Source organism: Glycine soja, chromosome 3 (assembly GCF_004193775.1).
Source record: "Glycine soja cultivar W05 chromosome 3, ASM419377v2, whole genome shotgun sequence".
Classification (NCBI taxonomy): Eukaryota; Viridiplantae; Streptophyta; class Magnoliopsida; order Fabales; family Fabaceae; genus Glycine; species Glycine soja.
Window position 1 is genome coordinate 16,132,351 of NC_041004.1, and position 22,377 is coordinate 16,154,727.

The following is a 22,377-nucleotide window of genomic DNA, read 5'->3' on the forward strand; positions in this document are numbered from 1 at the left end:
ATTGCTTTCTTAGAAAAGATGATGATTCATGGTTATGGCATAAAAGAATTGCTCACATAAACATGGATCACTTAAATAAATTAATTTCAAAAGATTTAGTAGTTGGTTTGCCTAATTTGAAATTTGAAAAAGATAAACTATGTGATGCATGTCAAAAGGGCAAACAAACAAGGGTCTCATTCAAACCTAAAAATATTGTTTCAACCACTCAACCCTTACAGTTATTGCATATGGATTTATTTGGTCCATCTAGAACCATGAGTTTTGGAGGAAATTACTATGCCCTAGTTATAGTTGATTATTTCTCTAGATATACTTGGACATTATTTATTACACATAAAAGTGATGCATTCCAAGCATTTAGAAAACTTGCTAAAGTCATACAAAACAAGAAAAATCTTAAGATTGCATCCATTAGAAGTGATCATGGGGGTGAGTTTGAAAACAAAGATTTTGAATTATTCTGTGATGAACATGGTATTGAACACAATTTTTCTACACCTAGAACCCCTCAACAAAATGGAGTTGTTGAGAGGAAAAATAGGTCATTGGAAGAAATTGCTAGAACTTTATTAAATGATACTTCTCTTCCAAAGTATTTTTGGGCTGAAGCGGTCAATACTGCATGTTACATCATGAATAGGGCCTTAATAAGACCCATTTTAATGAAAACCCCATATGAGTTATATAATGGTAGAAAACCTAATATTTCTCATCTACATGTTTTTGGTTGCAAATGCTTTGTGCTCAATAATGGTAAAGATAATCTAGGAAAATTTGATGCAAAATCTGATGAAGGTATTTTTCTTGGATATTCATTACAAAGTAAAGCATATAGGGTATATAATAAAAGAACTATGAATATTGAGGAATCCATTCATGTTACCTTTGATGAATCTAATGCTATCTTGTCAAGAAAGAATATGCTAGATGATATTGCAGATTCTTTAGAACATATGAATATTGATGAACAAGATTCAAAAGGAAATGATAAAGGAAACAATGAAGATCCTCCAGTAGAAGTCAAATCCAATGATGAACTTCCAAGAGAATGGAAAGCTTCAAGAGATCATCCCCTCGATAACATCATTGGTGATATCTCAAAAGGGGTAACAACTAGACATTCTCTTAAAGACTTATGCAATAATATGGCTTTTGTATCTATGATTGAACCTAAAAATATAAAAGAAGCCATAATAGATGATAACTAGATCATTGCCATGCAAGAAGAATTGAACCAATTTGAAAGAAACAATGTGTGGAAATTAGTAGAAAAACCTGAAAATTATCCTGTCATAGGAACAAAATGGGTTTTTAGAAATAAATTAGATGAACATGGTATAATTATTAGAAATAAAGCCAGATTAGTAGCAAAAGGGTATAATCAAGAAGAAGGAATAGACTATGAAGAAACATATGCTCCTGTTGCAAGATTAGAAGCCATTAGAATGCTCTTGGCATATGCATCCATAATGGATTTTAAACTTTATCAAATGGATGTTAAGAGTGCTTTTCTAAATGGCTTAATTCAAGAAGAGGTATATGTTGAACAACCCCCTGGTTTTGAAATTCCGGATAAACCAAATCATGTTTATAAATTACAAAAGGCTCTTTATGGTTTGAAACAAGCCCCTAAGGCGTGGTATGAATGCTTAAGCAATTTTCTTCTAGAAAAAGAATTCTCTAGAGGTAAAGTGGATACCACATTGTTCATAAAGAGAAAGCATAATGATATTTTGTTGGTTCAAATATATGTTGATGATATAATTTTTGGATCCACTAATGATTCATTGTGCAAGGAGTTTTCCCTTGATATGCAAAGTGAATTTGAAATGTCAATGATGGGAGAACTAAAGTACTTTCTGGGATTACAAATCAAGCAAACTCAAGAAGGTATATTCATCAATCAATCCAAGTACTGCAAGGAATTGATCAAAAGATTTGGGATGCATAGTTCAAAACACATGTCTACACCGATGAGCACTAGTTGTTACTTAGATAAAGATGAATCTGGTCAGTCTATAGACATAAAACAATATCGAGGTATGATCGGATCTCTTCTTTATTTATCTGCTAGTAGACCTGATATTATGTTTAGTGCATGCATGTGTGCTAGGTTTCAATCCAACCCCAAGCAATCACATTTAAGTGCAGTAAAGAGAATCATGAGATATCTATTAGGAACAATCAATTTAGGATTATGGTATCCTAAGAATTCAACATGTAACTTAATAGGATATTCTGATTCTGATTTTGCCGGATCTAAAACTAATAGAAAAAGCACAAGTGGAACTTGTCAATTCATTGGATCGGTTATTGTCTCATGGCATAGTAAGAAACAAAACAATGTTGCTTTATCTACTGCTGAAGCGGAGTATATCTCTGCCGGTAGTTGTTGTGCACAGATTTTATGGATGAAGCAACAATTATCTGACTATGGCATCATTCTTGATCGCATACCTATTAAGTGTGATAATACTAGTGCCATAAATCTATCCAAAAACCCAGTTCAACACTCTAGAACAAAACATATAGAGATTAGACACCATTTTCTTAGAGATCATGTCCTAAAGGGAGATTGTGTATTAGAGTTTGTTGATACTAAGAATCAACTTGCTGATATTTTCACAAAACCTCTCCCCAAGGAAGTATTCTTCTCTATTAGAAGAGAATTAGGCCTCTTAGATGTTAGAGATTTAGAAAAATAAGGATTGATTGATTAATTTACTCTTATGATTGATTGTTTATAGATTATTTTGATTGATCTTGTTTGAATTCTTGTTATTATGATAGAATTTATGATTTCTTGTGTATGTAATGATTGAATGATTGAATTAAGTGCATTAGTAGTGATAATTAATCATATTGGATGTGGTTAATCATAAACATAGATATTCTCTTAAGAAACTAGCCTAGGATAGGCTCTGGTAATCAATTACCATCCAGTGTAATCGATTACACATGAATAGGCAGCCTGTAATCGATTACCAGTAGGCTTATTAGTCCTGTAATCGATTACCAATCCCTGTAATCGATTACAATTCATCCTCATCTATAAATATTCACGAAATCAGAGCTGCTGCGCAGCCACAGCCTCCTTTCACGTCTCCTCCATACCTAAAACTTCAAATCTTTGAATCTCACTCAATTCTTCACCAAATCACGTCCCGTAAAGCCCAATCTTCCTCTTTTTCACTCCTCTTTCACTTCCACCGATTAAAATCCACAAAAACTTCATCAAATGGCAGAGCCATCGAAGAAGAGAAAGGGATCATCCTCCACCGCTGCTGCTGCTGCCCATCGCCGCCACGGACCATTTGAAGCATCCACAACACCTACTCATCCATCTTTATCATCTCCAAGATCATCAACATTGTTTTCTTCTGATGATCAACGTCTACGGTACCTTTCTCAGTTTTCTTCTAGAATCATCTTAGACCCTAAGTACCTAGACGTAGAATTCTTTAATGATGAAACGTTTGATTGCTATCAAGTGTTTCAAAATTCTGGCCTTGTTGATTTCATGTCATTAAAATTGCCATATTATCCTGAACTTGTAAAGGTCTTCTACTGCAATTTAAAAATTTAGGATGGCATTATTATTTCTGAGGTGCATGGTATTCCTATGGTCATTGACCAGTCACTGTTCTTTTCTTTAACTAATTTACCCAGTCAAGGTGCACCTTTTGAGGGCACCATTGTTAATGACTGGAAATTTGATTATTCGAGTCATGATGCTCGTCGTATGGTCTGCAATGATCAAGCTGAAATGACCGGTAGATTGCTGGCCGGGTCATTAACATTTGATAATCGCATCTTGCACTATATAATTGTTAGGATTTTGCTTCCTCGGTCTTCAAATTTAGCACAAGCCTCTGAGGAGGATTTGATTCTTATGTGGGATTTTCTTACCGGTCGTCAGATCGACTGGGCCCATTTGGTTCGATACCGAATGCATAAGGCATTACGGGCCAATGCACCTCTCCCTTATCCACATTTGATTACTCTGTTTCTGCGTCATTTTCAAATTCCACTTGATGATGAACCATTTGTTCAAGTCAAGCGTTCCTTTGCAATTGGTGCTGGTGCCGTGACTTCCTTTGGGTACCGTAAAGATCGGAATGGTCAATGCCTGAAGAAGGATGCACTCCCTCCTCAGGATGAACGTACTCCTTCACCTCCTCCTCAGCGCGATGATTCAGCACTCATGAATGAAGTCCTCTTTGAATTACGGGGTCTTCGTTCTTATGTTGGTGACCGCTTCGACTCGTTAGATACACGCTTTGCCGGCATGGACATTCGCCTCACACAGCTTGAAGAGGATGTAGGTTACATTCGTCAGAGTTTCGATCTTCCACCACCACCTCCGCCTTCTTAGACTTTAGTTTCTAATTATATGTCTTATATAAGCCGTGTATTTTGGCTATTCAGTTTCTTAGAGTTTAAATTATTATGTTAAGTACTTTATCTATCTTGTGGTCTTTGGATTTCTGCCTTTTCTGCTTTGACATTATGTGGTGTTTGACGTTTTGATTTATTTGGATTCTGGTTTGGTTATTTCTTATTTGTGAGTTTGGATGGTTATGCCTTATACTTTGATATTTACATTTTTCTACTCCATTGTTATATCTGTGTTGATTCCCGAGTACTTTGGCTTTTTGATGTTGCCAAAGGGGGAGAAAAGGTTGTAGAAAAGCTTAACAAACTTAGAAATCAAGTGATCATAAATTCCGAAAGATAGGGGGAGTAAATGCACATTTTATCTATATACAATTGTTTGTTGCTTGCTTGAATCTTGATTTCAGGAATTGTATTGTCATCATCAAAAAGGGGGAGATTGTAGAAGCAATTGCCTTTCATGTTTTGATGATGATCATGATGATATGATGCAAGTGTTCTGATGATGATCATGATGATATGATGCAATTGATGCAAATGGGCTTTTCAAGATTAAATTCAAGACAATACTTCAAGATTACAAGTCACAACATCAAGATGATCACTAGTATATTAGGAAGGGAATTCATAATTGAATTATCAAAAGGTTTGGCCAAGTAATTTAAATTAAAAAGTGTTTTTCAAAGGATTTACTCACTGGTAATCGATTACCAGAGGATGTAATCGATTACCAGTGGCCAAATATGTTTTACAACAGCTACTAAAATTTGAATTTAAATTTTAGACTGTGTAATCGATTACACAATTTTGGTAATCGATTACCAGCAGTTAATAAACGTTTTAATTCAAATTTTAAAAGTTGTAATCGATTACACAATTCCTGTAATCGATTACCAGACAAGATTTTCAGAAAAATCTTTCTAAGAGTCACAACTTCTCAAAGGGCTTTTTCATGACCACCAATGATCTATATATATGTGACTTATAACACGAATTTGCTCAGAGTTTTTCAGAACAAAAGTGTTTATCCTCTCAAAGAGCAAAATCATTTTATCCTCTTAAGAATTCCTTAGCCAATTCAATTGCAATTCATTAAGGAATTATTTGAGTGCTCAACCTGTAAAATCTATCTCTTTCTATAGAGATTCATTCTTCTTCTCCTTTTAATTCTCTAAGGGATTAAGAGACCGAGGGTCTCTTGTTGTAAAGAAATTCTAGACACAAAGGAAGGATTGTCCTTGTGTGTTTAGAACTTGTAAAAGGAATTTACAAGATAGTGGAACTCTCAAGAGAGTTGCTTGGGGACTGGACGTAGGCACAAGGGTGTGGTCGAACCAGTATAAATCTGAGTTTGCACTTTCTCTTCCCTTAAACTCCTTTGTTTATTATTGCTTTATATTCATATTCAAATTCTTCACGGAAACAATTTTCCTCAGCAATTTCGAGAGAATAAGAAGTGCCAAGAAGGCTGAACGCCTTTCCTCTTCATTCCTCCCCCTATTTATAGCAAAATAGGGGAGGAGCTTGCCACCCAGCTCGCCCAGGCGAGCAAGGTTGCTTCCTCCAGAAGCAACCGCCTTCTGGAGGAAGAATCTGGAAGGCCCAAGTGGGTCTGATTGCTATTTGTACCCCTCTTTTTACTAAATGCACCCCCTTTACTTTTTTTGGTAATTCTTTTTCCGTAACGTTATGAAACCTTACGAATTTCATAACGATACTATTTTTCTTTCCGTAAGGTTATGAATCCTTACGGATCATATATTTACTCTTTTTTAGCTTTCGAAGAAGTTACGAAAAATAAATCATTCGCGAGAGCACCATATCTTAGAGAAATAATATACTTGTGCCAAGGGTAATCTTCCTTGTGACCGAAAATGAAAGGGCAGGATGTCAACATTTAGCTTCTAAATGAACATGCGGGGGAAACATCGGGCTAAGCTGAAAATAAATCACTCATAGTGTATAAAACTCACACAGGCAAGTGTTTCACCCTATTCCCAAACCATAACTGCACCATGACTTTATTTTGCACACGATTTCCTATTGAATCAAAGATCAAACGTACGATCACGGACCAATAGGATTTTCTCGAGGGTAGTGTTTTTTGGAGAGGAAGCTGGGTGTTTCGGTCTTTTCCTCTTTGTTCATGTGGGGTGGGATATCGCCAGTCGAGAATGACTTTGAATGGCAATTCGAAAGGAAGAGACACCAAAAATGGGTTTTCCTTTGCCGACAGTCACTTATTTTGCCGAAAATTTATCTGGTCTGAAGATTTTCCATTCCCTTTCTTTCATTGATCGAGAATTACTCTGTTTTCCTCCGATCTTTTTCCATTTTCACTTCCTTTCGATCTTCGATCGGGAATCCTTCTTTTTCTTTCTTTTTTATTGTTTTTTTTCTTTCTTTTCTTTTCATTTCTTCCTTTTCTTTCCACTTCCTCCTTTCCTTTCTTTGGGAAATCGGGTTTTAGCATTCTATTTGCTCTCCCTTGAGGAGATTCCGCTGTCCTTTGCTTCAGGGGAAAGGATGAGGATTCTTTTGATAGGCCAAGGTTCAAAAAAGTCTAAGGTTGTGTTTCAATGGGGTCTTTTATCGTGGGAACCCAATCTTGATATCTGGGGCAAAACAAATTTGGGTGTCAAGGTGTCGGTCTCGGGCCGAACTCCCATATTACTCCACAAGGCACGTGTGACAATGATGATTTGAAAACAACGTGCAAAATTAGTCATGGCTACAGCCAGGTGGGCACTCAATCATCCCGTTTATGGCATTGTGATACAACGGTTGGGAATTTACACAAACAAACCCATCGTTTCCAAATTATGTTCTTTCATCAGTTCAATGAATTCATCCATTTTTATCTTGGTTATTCTGGAAAATAAACTCTTAGCGTCAGTCCCTTGATTCCAGAAGATACGTTTGCTCTTTACGAATGATTTATACTTCTTAACTATAACATGTCGACCTTCGCGGTCTTTCTTTCTTTTTCCTTTTTGTTTCATTTTTATATATTCACAAAATTATACACCTATTGCTATTTGTGAGAAAGCTTTTCTTTGTACACTTACATTCCTATACATGACGAACCCTTTTTCGTATACACATCAGAACTCTTTTTCTTTATGTCACACAGTCTATACACAAACCCTATCCATGTTCAAAGATTTTTCGTTTTTCCCAACATACACATGTGGTTCATACAAAAGTTTCTTTATATACACTCGTTGCTCACACACAAGAATTTTTTTTCACACATCGTTTTCACACACAAAATCCTTTTATACACATTTTCTTTTTACATATATATAAATAAAAACCTTTTTCTTTTTCTTTATATACGTAGACATTTATTCACAACGCTTCTTTCTTTTTACCATGATTTTGGTTCATTTTTTTTATTTTGGATGACGTTCCTAAAAAATGAAAAATTCTACGCGATTTTGGAACTTCAACAAACACTATTGACAACAACGAAGTAAATACAAACGTAACAGTTCAAACGACACGTATGCACAAAACAAAAGTCAACCAAAATGAAACAAATGTTAGTCCCTCAGTTAAACAAAAATAAAATGATACGTAACAGATAAAAGAGGAAACATAAAAGAGAATATGGATCTGGGGATCCCACGGTCATGTGGCTCCGCATGCCACCGGACTCTTAGGTCACGGTAACAAAAAGTGGGGTGGTCGACAAAAGCAGGGCTTTTGCTCCTACGTATCCTCAATTTGTGATGAGGAACTCAGACCTACGTAGTTCTTGATAACTGTGAGACTCAAAATAGTCTCGGTGTTTTCTTCACCAAAATGCGAACATGCTTTAGTAAAAAGACAAAACTTCCAACTGATCAGAGCAACATATGCTTTTTGGATGAAAAACAATGTGTCTATCGGGGAAGGAGAGTATGCTGATGAAATTTTCTCATAACCGTAAATGAGATTTTGGATGTTAGCATTTCGTTTCTAAACAACCATTTAGAGGAAACACTGGGTCCAACAAAGATAGGAGAAAATCACTCAAAGTGTATCAATCTCACACAGGTAAGTGTTTTATCCTAATTCCGAACCATAGATATGTCATGACTTGATTTTGCAAATCATTTCCTATCAAATCAAAGATTACATGCGTGATCATGGATCAATAGAACTTATTTTGGGAATGGTTTTTAGGTGGGGAATTTGGCTTTGAGTGTTTTTGCCTTTTCCTTTTCTGTTTTTGTTTAGTGCGTGGCGAGAAAGTCACTAGTGCACAGGATTTTGTCGGCAATCAAAGGGAGACGGCCACTTTAGGTCGTGGTTTCCTTTTTCTTGTTTACTTGGTGACAATTCTGTACTGTTCAGGTATTGTCTGGTCCAAAGACCTTTCTGGATGTTTCTTCTGTTTTCTTCCAATCCTTGATCGGGAATTTTCTTTCCTTTTTTTGCTTTCTCCCACTCTTTGATTGGGAATTTTTTCTTTTTTTTTTCCTTTTTTTTTTGTTTTCCGAGGGCAAGGATTGACATTCTCACCCTGGGTCAAGGTTTATGATAAGTTGGGATTTTGGCTCAAGGCTTGTAGAACGGCTGGTCATGATATATGTCAGGGTTTGGCCAGCGGTTCGGGGATAAAGGGGATGCCCTACATTATTTCCATGATACACATGCAACAATGATGATTAGGAAATTTTATGCAAAACTGGTCATGCATGCACCCATGTGGACACTCAAGCATCAAGTTTTTATGGTCATGTGACACTAGGGCTCAGGATTCATTTTCCCTATTTTAAGTCAACCCAGTATTTCCAAAATATGTTCTTCTATCAATTTTTGCATTCATCCGAGTCTATCTTGGGTGTTCGAAAAACTTTTCACAACATTTACCCTTCAAATGTGTACACACATTTTTTTTCAAAAACTGGTTAAGATCAGTAAAATCTTTCAAAGAAAAGTTGGAAATTATCTCTTTTCACAAGCATGTTGTTTTTTAGCTAGACAACTTTTTATTATTATTATTATTATTATTATTTATTATTTTTCTTTCTATTTTTTTCTTATTCTTTTCTTGCTCGCTCTCTTTTTTTTTCATGAGGTATTTTGCTACCTAAACATACGTATATTTTTGTGAGGTATTTTGCTACATACATGCATGTCCAAGGTATCTTGCTACCTAAACATACATATATATGTTTTGTGAGATATTTTTGCTATATACATGCATATCCAAGGTATCTTGCTACCTAAACATACATATATATATTTTGTGAGATATTTTTGCTATATACATGCATATCCAAGGTATCTTGCTACCTAAACATACATATATATATTTTGTGAAGTATTTTTGCTACATACATGCATATCCAAGGTATCCTTCTACCTAAACATACATATATATATTTTGTGAAGTATTTTTTGCTACATACATGCATATCCAAGGTATCTTTCTACCTAAACATACATATATATATATATATATATATATATATATATATATATATATTGTGAGGTATGACTACCTTCCGAGCTTGTGCTTGTTTTATTCAAATACCTAGGATCATGAGCAACTAGGTGTGTCCTGCTATGACTTGAGAAACAAAAGTGATCAAATAACAAGCAGAGATTTAAAAGGTACTAGGTTGCCTCCTAGTAGCGCTTCTTTAACGTCTTGAGCTGGACGCGTGATGGCTTGTCGGTCACGGACCTAGTACTTTGCTTACCTTTGGCTTTGGACTTGGTCGCCTATCGATCGGTCATGGGTCGTAAGCAACGCTCTAACCTTTTTGTGGATGAGCTAAGGTGAACTCTAGAGGTGATGGCGGTGCGTCTGTTGCCCGCTGCCGGCCATCCCCAAGCTGTTGTGGTGTTTCGCCCTGCGCCTGCCTGGGGACGCAGTACTTCTTGATGAAAGATCGATTAGTAGGGGGCCTGATGACCTTGCTGGGGGCGACAGGCACTCCGTAGAACTAACAGAGGTCCGTAATTAGAGCTTGACAACTCCAAGACCCTGTTGGACTTCTTCGGGTCCACTGGGTGTCTTGCAGGCGCGATCCCTGCAAACAAATAGATGAAATCAGAAATCAGTTGAGCGATGTGCATACTTACCTATGTCATGATGACGTGACCTTGCCGGGGGGAACGGGCATCCTGTAGGACTACAGAGGCCCGTAACCAGAGTTGGAAACCCAGGGCCCTGTTGGACTTCTCCGGGTCCACTTGGTGTCTTTGTGGGTGCGATTCCTGCAAACAAAAGATGACATCAGAAATCAATTGAATCACGTGCATACTTACCTATGTCACGATGGCATGAACTCGCTGGGGGACGGGCACCCTGTAGGACTGACAGAGGCCCATAACCAGAGCTGGAAACCCTAGGGCCCTATTGGACTTCTTCGGGTCCTCTGGGTGTCTTGTGGGCGCGATCCCTACAAACAATAGATCACATCAGAAATCAATTGAGCCATGTGCATACTTACCTATGTCATGATGGCACAGACCAACTGATACATCTGCAGGGGGAGATTGGCATTGTGGTCGCTGGGCAGAATGTTGCTAAATAGCAACGTCATCCACGTAAGAGTGGTCATGTTGGTGCGCATGATCCGCACTCGTCTTTTTGCAGTGGCACGAGGGAAATCTTGCCCCGGTATGCATAGTAGATGCGTGATAGCCTCCCTCTCTAGATGTGCTCGCATAGTTGGTCGCCCTCCAATATCAGGGGGTGGCCCAGGAACAGATAAAAGGAAACTACTGGCCCCTTAACCGGGAGCGCAAGTCTCGGTTAAGCATCTAAGGGCAAAGGACCTTATATTCTCCTAAGGTGTGGATATGGAGCACACTGAAAATGAGGATGCGTAGCCCTCTAAAGGCGAGGGCGTGCAGCCTTCTGCAGGCGAGGATGTGCAGTCCTCTGATGGTGAGGACATATAGTCCTCTAAAGGTGATAGGTACTAGTACCCAAGGGTCCACCTTTAGGAGAAAGCAAGATATCGACTCATCGAGAGGGTCGGTCATCCAAAAAGATTGGACACGAGATATAGGAAATCTATGCAGTTAACATGATTTTTAGGGATGCAGACGCATGCAACCTTTGTTGTGAAACTTGGTAACGCTGACCTCATATGAAACAATGCAATGCAATGGAAAGTTGTACAATGTTCATGACATTCTTTCCCTATTTTGTGATTTTGATTTTGATTTAATCTTTTTGGAAAACACAGATTGACTGTTCTTTTGAAAAAGGTGATAATTCATGCAACCTTATCCTATCTTTTGCAAATCTCTCCGGAAACTCCCTCGGAGTGTATATTCTGTTTGGTTTAGTCACTTGACCATTTTGGAGTGACGACAATGGAGCCGTTTAACGTTTAATCAATCTATTGAAATTCCAGGGCTTGTCCCCCTTTTTTTTTCTTGTTTAAAAACATCGACGGGTGAGAACTTTTTATCTGCCCCTATGTTCACTTGAGGCTCATGCACGATGCCACTCATTGCCCCAGTGTAAGGCTTTGAGGTACCAATTGTTATCTTTCGTCATGACCTTGTAGCTGGGAACCTATTGGGTAAAAACTTCTAATCTGCCCCTAGGTTCGCTTGAGGTTTTTGCATGGTACCTTTCATTGCCCCAGTGTAAGGCTTTGAGGTACAATCGTTGTCTTTCGTCATGACCTTGTAGCAAGGAACCTATTGGATGAGAACTTCTAATCTGCCCCTAGGTTCATTTGAGGTTTATGCATGGTGCCTTTCATTGCCTCAGTGTAGGGCTTAGAGGTACCAATTGTTGTCTTGTTTTCACAACCTCGTAGTGAGGAAGAAGCAGCTAATTCTTGCAAAAAGAATTTTCCAAGGACGAGAAATAGTTGCAGGATTTTTCAGTTGATGGATTAAGTCAAATGACTCCTATGTAGAAGCAAGATGTTTTGATGTCTTGATGATGCTAAAGGATCAAGTGCTTCTAAGTTTTATTCAAGACAAGAATCCAAGAAAATCAACATATATGATCAAGTTGATCTCTAGAATCTTTAGGAAGAAGTTTCCAAATTGAAAACAAACAAAAGGTTTGAAAGAATTCTATCATTTCAAATTGAGATTTGCTCTATGGTAATCGATTACCAGCAGTTGAAAATGTTTTAATTCAAATTTTTAAAACCTGTAATCGATTACACAAGTCTTGTAATTGATAACCAGAGGGGATTTTCAGAATATAATTCCCAAGAGTCACATCTATTCAAATGGTTTATGAATGGCTATCAAAGGTCTATTTATATGTGACTTGGAAACACGAATTTAAAGAGATTTTTCATTGCCAAAAAGTTTTATCCTCTCAAAAGATTAAGAGTTTTTCTGAACTGAAATGTTTTATCCTCTCAAAAAAGATTCCTTGGTCAACCACTTGCATATTCAATAAGGAATTTTGATTGATCTTCATTGTACAATCTATCTCTTTTAAGAGAGATCTCTTCTTCTCTTCTTCTTATTTCTGAAAAGGGATTAAGAGACCATGGGTCTCTTGTTGTAGAGGATTCTTGAACACAAGGGAAGAGTTGTCCCTGTGTGGTTCAGACTTTGTAAAAGGAGTTTTACAAAGAGAGTGGAAAATCTCAAGCGAGTTGTTTGAGGACTGGACGTAGGCACAGGAAGTGGCCGAACCAATATAAATCAGGTTTGCATTCCCCTCTTCTCTTAAACTTCTTTTATTTATTGCTATTTATCTTTTGCTTTAAAGAAGTTTATTTTGAATTTTCTTTTGAGTAATTCATGTTAAGGGTGCATTGTTAATCCGAAGAGAGTGAAAGTTTAATTGGGGAATAGTCTTCGTATCTTAATTCAACCCTTTTTTTTCTTAAGGTAACTGAGGCCATTTGTCCAACATCCTATTCTTGATAACTCACTTCTCTCTAAAAGACAAACTTTCCGGAATGATAAAATGAGGTCACATGAACGTCTTGAAAACACAGTCAATCAAATGCCCTTTTCTTTTTTAACTCTTTTTTTTTATTATTATTTTTTTTAAAACTTATTTGTTTTGAACTTTACTCGTTGTTTTACGGCACCCCCACCAACATGCAAGACGAGTAATCTCTGATTGAACGGTCTTGGAAGTCCAAACTCAGGAGCATAGGTCGCTTGAGCAAACAAACCAATGGCTTGCACCCACATCCCAGTGGAAGCAAAGATGTAATTACGAGAGGATGAGGGACAAAGATGTCAAATTTATCCATCTATTTAGCGTTGTAACTGTGGTTTACAATAATGGTATAAACTTGAAAATCCTGATGAGTCATTAGAGACATCTAACAACAACTTTCAAAATTGCCCCATGTGTGGCATCTCTTGTCAATGTTAGGATTTACACGCGATTCTCCTCAAATTTCAGCCAACCCGCATCAATTAGACCTTGCACCTTACGCTTCAGGGCCCTACAATGCTCAATGGAACGCCCCGGGGCTTCTCCATGACAAGCACACGTTGCGTTCGAGTCGTATTCTCGGAGAAATTGAGGTTGATGAACCTTGGCTGGGGTTATGGCTACCATTGAATTATCGAGTAAATATGGGAGCAAGTCAGCATAGGACACTGGAATTGGGGTGAATTCTACAGGCTTTCTCGCTACAAAATTCATTTCTTGGTTGGTGTTTTTGGTTTGTGCTAAAGGTGGTGTTCGTCATTGGAAGTGCGGTAGACAGGCTTTGTGGTTGATTTAGGGATGGCCTTTGTGGATAACTCGGTGGTGGGTAAGGAGAAAGTTTGTTATTGGCTGAGTAATGACATTGTTGGGTTGGTGGGAAACTTGGCTGTATAGGAATGGCAGTCACAGCATGGGTTTCTCCCTCATTCTCACCCTCTTCACTTGCCCCAGTTTTTTTTCATTCGTCCAAGCAGAATAATTAAATTTGCCTCTTTTCATACCTGCTTTGATCCTTTCGTCGGTGAAAACTAAATCAGCGAAGCTTGAAGGTGTGTAACCCACCATTTTCCATAGTAGAATACTGGTGATATGTCTACTATCATTGTCATCATTTTTCGTCATTGAGGTGCCACTTGAGCTACCAGGTTCTCCCCCTTTGGGCGTATTCTTTGAAAGATTCGTGCCCCCTTTTTTGCACATGTTTTGTAGTTGCGTCCTATCCGAAGCCATTATATCGACACTGCCTAACGAAGGCAACCATTAGGTCCTCCCAGGAATGGACTCGGGAAGGTTCCAAGTTAGTGTACCAGGTAACAACTACCCCGGTAAGACTTTCTTGGAAGGAATGTATCAACAATGCCTCATCTTTTACGTATGCCCCCATCTTCCAACAATACATCTTTAGATGGTTCTTGGGGCAAGTAGTCCCCTTGTACTTGTCAAAGTCCAGCACCTTGAACTTGGGAGGGGTGATGACATTGGGTACTAGGAACAACTCTTCTAGGTTAGCAAAGGCATAATCTTCACCTCCTTCAATGGCCCTGAGCCTTTCCTCTAGATGATCCAACTTTCCCATTTCTGCCATAGCATGAGGGTTTTTACTTGTTGTGGAATGCAAGAGGTGTAGTTGTGGGTGATACTGAGGACCTTCCAAAGGGTTTTGTAGCGGTATACCACCAACTGCTTGCCCTTCCGTGGCATATCTGAGGCAAGGCTCGAAGTCGGCTAGATTGTGGTGGGGAATTTCATGTGTCTCCCCCACGGTTTAAGAGACAGGTGCATGATCAGTTTGGGGTTGTTGGCTCTCAATGGGTATAGGAATGGAGTTATTGACATTCTTATTAGGAGTGTACGCCACATTGGGTGGCGTATAGTTGAGAGGCAAGCCATATGGTGGGAAGGCATGCTTGTTTTGCGCATAATGGGGGCCGCCCCTACTTCCCAAATCTTTGCCTATCATATCTAAGGTTGGATGATTCATTTGGTTGAGGCCAGATGGGGGCATCGGGTTCACCTTAGCAACAATGCTGGTAGCGGCAATTGTAATCGCATTGGCTTCCATTATCTTCCTCATGCTCATCATGGCCATCATCGTGGCCATTTGCTCTTTCATGGCCTCCATGTCGGCCTTTATCTTCTCTTGTATCTCCTCTACTTCACCCATTACTCTAGCTCTAGCACAGGTTCGGTAAGGGCGTCATAAAGCGGGTTCTTTTCTTTTTTATAACAATGATTAAGTTCTCCCTTTTTTTATTTTATTTTTCAAGGAAAGAATGTAATGAGCAATGCAACCAATGAAAAGCATGGATGTATGCGAATGATGCATAGTTGAAGTATTGCGAATTTTTACACAGGACATGGGGTTGAATCAATTTAGATTTTCAACTTGGTCCATGACATCTTTGTCAAGGTGAAACTGGAAGTAACAAGGATATCAACAATCCTAAACGTGTTTGACAGTAGCTGAAGCAATGATGTAACACAATCCACCTTTTGCCCCAACTTTTGCAAGATGGTTACTTCCATACTTCAACTTGACTCGATGAATCTTTTCATAAAAGCACGAGCTTGGTTCAACCCCATAACCCAGGGAATGACAATTTTGATCGCCAATACTTCATCAACATTTCATAGGGATGAAAGACTCGGGAATACGCATGCTATGCATGGAAAATGTAATTATGAGATTGAGATGCCCGAAGAAACATCCTTTCTTAGTTAACCATGCATTAGGTACCATGTTCAATCATTTTGTTTTTAAGTGAAATGGGTTTATGATCCCAACACGGTTGGCTCATGGTACCGAATATATGCAACTAAGAATGCAGCGTGAATTTTCGCGCTTCCCTTTTTTTGTTTTTGTTTTGTAGAGGAAGGCACAAGGATCATGTATGAGCAAACATGTAGAACAAAAAGGTATGCAATTTGTAGATCAAAAAGACAGTGAACGCATATGTATGATGATGCAATGACTCATGCAAAATGTGAGGCTGGAATATGATAACGGACAAATGCAGGAACGATATGTTCATTATGATGCCATGAAGAGATGCTTATGCGATGCATGATATGAATGCATTTACGGACACGAGAGCTCGGAAAATCATCTCTCCTTACTTGCGCATTTGGGGATGCAATGCCCCATGTGTGCAGTTAAGAAGACGATATGGATCTTCCGACTTCCCACGACAAAAGACGAGACCCACATACAATGCATGTGTGACGGCATGATGCAGATGCGCAAAAGCGCAACAGGGGGATTTACACAACATGGCAATATCCTCAAATAATCATACAACAAAGGCGTACATGACCTTTAGGTTATATGCATGACAGTGTTTAAAATGGCACGCAGCGTGTTTGCTCCGTGCCCCTATTTTAGGGACCTATAGGATAATATCTAGGGGTCTCTAATAACTACTCCAACCAATTCATAGCTCCCACGACTATTTTCTAGAGGTATCATCACTCAAGATAATAATATTGTGGCGGTATGGAATACCAACGACAACACATTATAAAGAGAGAAAGCTCTAGACGAGGTTTCACTATGATCAAGCAAGTCGGAGACCTAGCATGATCATAGATTCACCTCCACTCCTTAGATTCCCATGAACCCGGGTATAGGGCCCCTTTTTTACTCACTCAAACCCGTGGGTGCTTAGAATGCAGTGTAAAGAATGTGAAATAGACAACATTTATTTACATTTTACACAGTTCGACAAAGGCACACACAAAGTTTCACAATTCCACAATTCTTTAAAATAGGCCTAACTCACAAAAAGTTCCCAGTGAAGTCGCCAACTGTCGCAACATGCCCTTTTGCGGGCGAGCGAGGCAAGGCACACGGGTGCGCTTTCCAAAGGAGGAAAGATGCGCGGAGTCGCCACCAACGTTTATTTGTGGGAAACATCGGAAAAACTGAAGGAAACCGGTCAAAACGAAAATTCTAAGTTCAGGAGTTGTATTTACGTTTGAGGAAGGTAGTAGCACCTCTCACGTTTGTCTCAAAAGACAACAGCCTATTTTTAAGAATTGTGGAAATTGTGTTACCTTAACTTTTATTTCTTTTTATTTTTTTGAGGTCGACAAAAGCGGGGCTCTTGCTCCTACGTACCCTCCATCGAAGAGGAAATCAGACCTACGTAGTTCTTTCTTAAGAGTGAATCAAGCGATTCTTTTTACTTGAAGGGTGATCATTTTAAGGCGTTGGACCTTAAAAATGATCCATTTACTTGATAAGGAAAACTGAAATGATAAACTTTCAAACCCCATTTAGTGACCTTTTTTGTGGACGAGCTTGACTAGGCGAGTTGATTTTAGCCTTAGTTTCACTTTAGTTATTAGTCAATTCGATTAAGAATGAGAAATCCCAAAGAGAAAACATCCGATTGATTTTTCGCTTTATTTTACTAAAAGGTATTTTTTTATTATTATATTATTATTTTACCTCTTTTTTTATTTCCAACGTGGTTACGGCACGACCGAACGGTCGGAGTTCATTTTAACAGAAATTAACGGATATTACAAATCAAATGATCGGTGGAAATTTATTTTATTTTTTGATTAGGTGATAAATGACTTAAATAAATGACTGAAGCACGTCAAAAGGGGGTACAGAAAGTAAATGAAAACGAGAATAAAAATACATGAAACCAAATGTGGACCACCACGAGTACATAGAATGAATTGAAAAGCTCGGTTTGAGGTGCTTACCAGTTGAAGATTGAAGAAAACCAAGAACGAACGATGAATGTCAAAGAACGGTTGAAAATCTTCGCATAATTACTCACGGAAACGTTACGGAAGCACCTCGACTTGGATTTTCTTCATGGAAACAATTTTCCTCAGCAATTTCGAGAGAATAAGAAGTGCCAAGAAGGCTGAACCCCTTTCCTCTTCACTCCTCCCCCTATTTACAGCAAAATAGGGGAGGAGCTTGCCACCCAGCTCGCCCAAGTGAGCAAGGTTGCTTTCTCCAGAAGCAACCGCCTTCTGGAGGAAGAATCTGGAAGGCCCAAGTGGGCCTGATTGCTATTTGTACCCCCCCTTTTTACTAAATGCACCCCCTTTACTTTTTTTGGTAATTCTTTTTCCGTAACGTTACGAAACCTTACGAATTTCGTAACGATACTATTTTTCTTTCCGTAAGGTTATGAATCCTTGCGGATCATATATTTACTCTTTTTTAGCTTTCGAAGAAGTTACGGAAACTCACGGATCGCGCAACAACACCTCTTTTCGATTTCCGCCACATTACGGAATTTCACGGATCGCGTAAGCCTGCTTCCTTTTGATTTCTGGCATTTCTCGGGACTTCGCATATTGTGCAACAAAGGATGCCAAGTATCTCAAAGCGGCCAATCAAAGGTTGCATGTCATCAAGTAATAATCCCCAGACGAAATTAGGGTATGACACACCCAAAATCAATGATGTCGATGTTGACGCTTGCAACGATGATAAATGTGATTACGATCATGGGAGCTTGCCAATACTATATTGATAGCGATGATGAACATGTCCACGACCATGGTGGACTCTCATACATGCACAACGACATCATTGGGATGTGCACGAGTACAAAAGGTGCGATGATGTGATCGTGTGTGCGAAGGACAACAACGACGATGCAAATAAGTCTATGGTAGGCAATGGCAACGACCAAAAGAGTTTGAAGAGGAGGATGATACGTATTCCGCAAGAGGAATGGAGAGATAGAGAGATCTTAACGGTGACCCACCATTGAGATTTCTTGGTCCTTCTTCTCTATGGGTTGTTGTGTCATGATGTGGACTTTTTGAGTGTGGGACATTTGGGTTTTTAAGGCACTCAATGTTGTTGTAAGGGTGTGAAAGATGTCCTCCATGGCTTTGGGGGTTGTAGGGGTGTTGTCGGTTTGGATTGAGAGGGGGGTCGATGAAGGTTTGGGTGTAGTGGTTGAATGAGTGGTTGTGTTTGAGGTGAGGCATTTTGGAGCTGGTGATAGGGTAGAGCAAAAAACAATTACGGGCAAGGAAACATGGTATGAGGGTGGGGAGTTGTTGAGGAAAAAGGCGTGAATTGTTGTAGGGGTAGCATTTGAGAGTTTGGTCGTTGGTATGTGAAGGTGGTTGGGAATGTTGGAAAAGGGTGGGTTGTTGTACATGGTTTTGATACCCACCATTAAGGGTCCAATGGTAGAAAAAAGAATCCATGGAGGTGCAAAGGGAACGAGTGTGATTGTGGATGGGGGTTGTGGTATGGTTGTGATTGTGGGTGATAAACTTTGTATGGTTGGTGGCATGGGTCTACCATTTGCGGTGGTGGCAGTGGCTGGGGAGGGTAATATAAATGGCCATATGTTGTGGTGGTAGTGGGTGTGGGTGTGGGAGATGAGTAGGCTAGTGAAAGCACCATTGATAGAAAACAATTTTCTATCTACTAGAAATTAACCAAAAAGACTACTACTAAAGCTAAAGAGACAAAGGAAAATTAGATAAAACTCATATTCTTCATTCATTGATAATTCCTTACATAGTGCATACCCTATTCAATAGGGATTTATAAAGAATGCCAACCATACAAGTGACACAATGTAGTATTTTAGGAAATATAAAATAAAACTAAATATTAAAAAGATAATATCAAAACTATCTACTCTTAAAAACACCATATTTGGGCCTAGAAAGGCCCATCCTATCACACAATGAGCGTAGCCAAAAAACAAAGCAACAATCCAAGAAATAACTCAATCACCACCTACATCATTCCCAAAAACATTATATAAATTACATGAAATAAAAACTGCAATTAGAAGACTAAAAAAATTGAACTATTTCAAACAATTCCACACTAATCAAGCTAAACAACACTTCAATTAAGTGAAATATGAATTTTAGTTGAATGTGTGAAAAATTAGAAGACTCCAGACTCCGGAGAACAAATTCATCCTACAACATCGAAACCACAATTCATTGGTTCCATTGAAGCAACAACAAATTGAAATATTGAACAATTACACACTCAAGCTAAATGACACTTCAGTTTAAGTTCTAATTGAGTGATAAACAACACTTCACACTATCAATTTTGAAGAATCCCAAATGCAACAAAGACGATAATTATTCTCAAAGTGAGGAAGCAAAGTACCTGATTTCAGTGTCAAAGAAGTGGTTCGGTGAGGAATTAAATGAATTGCTCTAATCAATGGCATTGGTGGGCGATGAAGGCAAATGATCCACTAGTTGCCATGGTGGCGTTTCACTCCTCATAGCGACAACAACAATCATGGAAACAATCGAAGAGAGGGATAAAGAGAAAAGAGAACAAAGAATATTTGAAAGAAACATTTTTACTATTATAGTTTTTTGTGATTATAGTTTCTGAGGATTTGAGTCAGGGGTTGAAGCAGAGAAAATTTAGGCGATGGCGACTTGTGAGAGAGAAAAAAAAGTTATCACTTGTCGTCGATTTCAAATCGATAAAAAAAACTTACTCAGTTCAAACTTTATTTTAACTTAAACATCGGTTTTGTATAATCGACATTATGTTGCGCTTTTTTTTGTAGTGAATCATTTTTCGATACATTTCCTCCCTCATACTCCATGTTCATCATGCCCTCCTTAAGAAAATTCTTAGGTTTTGATTATATAGAACACTTCCCTATCACCTTCTCTTTGAATGATAGTTTTTGTGCCTCAACTCCACCGCTTCCATCCGGTGGTTTCTGCTTTCCATGATCGTGGATGTGCTCATCGTTTTTCTCTCCGCACTTCATTTTCTCCCTTTTTGACAATTATTTCACAATATCAATATAATGTAGTATTTGTTTATTTTTATTTACCCAAGTTTTCGGTAAATAAACATATAATGATATTTATTAAGTATGTATTTTGAATTTTATAATTAATTGAATAAAGTAAATATTTTGCGGTGAGATATTGGGTTGAAGTTGAGTTTTGATGATTAGTTGTGTGGACCAGAAATTAATAGAGTTCCTTTAGAAATTAAATAAATGAGAGAAAATAGTTTTTGTTAATTAAAATAAGGGTTCCATAGTATTAGCAAATAAATATAGTAAAATGATGTTTTATAAAATAAATGGATGTTTTAATTGGTTATTTATTTAATAAAAGAGTAAAATAGAGTTCATTTTTATAAACTGATAAAATAAAAAAAAAATAGGATAAATGATAGGCTCAAAGTACTCAGGCATATAAATAGCCCTTTTAACGTCATAGTAGTTTTTATAAACCTACATACTTTCTCTTCTCTCTCTTCCTCTCAAATTCATTATCCCTTCTTCCTGTTCCAAAATCTTTTCTTTTTCCAGCATACATCTAAACATATCCCAGTAAAACTATCATCCTAGACTCGTTAACTCTTCAAATGTCCTAAAATTTTGACATCGCCTTTGAAGCTCATTTTCACACATTCCCACCATTGAGATTTGCGAAAAATGTATGAAGAGAGAGATATGGCCCTCACATAGAGACAGTGAAATTCAGGCTCCAATTCCTTCTTCCTCTCTCTAATGCTTGGAAATCCTAGCAGAGCAACCAGAATAAAAGCTTAAGGTATCTAAGGGAACCACTAGAGACGCGCTATCTGCTGGACAAGTGGCCTCAATAACTTAAGAGGGGGGTGAATTAAGTTTTAAAATTTTCCCACTAACAAACTTTAAACCCCTTTTAAATGATATGCTCAAAATGTAGAAGAAGAAGCAACAATCAATTTAATTAATGTTCTTTAAACATGCAAGACAAAATTGATTGCAATAAAATAAATGAGATAAGGGAAGAGAGAATTGCAAACTCGATTTATACTAGTTCGGCCACTTCCCGTGCCTATGCCCAGTCCTCAAGCAACCCACTTGAGATTTTCCACTATCTCTATAAATCCTTTACAAACTTTGAACACACCTTGTGATCCCTCGCCCTTGTGTTCAAGATTCTCACAATCCAAAAGACAACCAGTCTCTTGATTACAACTAAGTTTAAGAGATGAACAGAAAGATTCCTCTCCTTTAGAGTAGATGATACAAATTGAAGATCCTAGAAGAATTCTCAATAGATTTGCAAGTGTTTGGCCAATAGTTGTTGAGAGAGCATTTCAA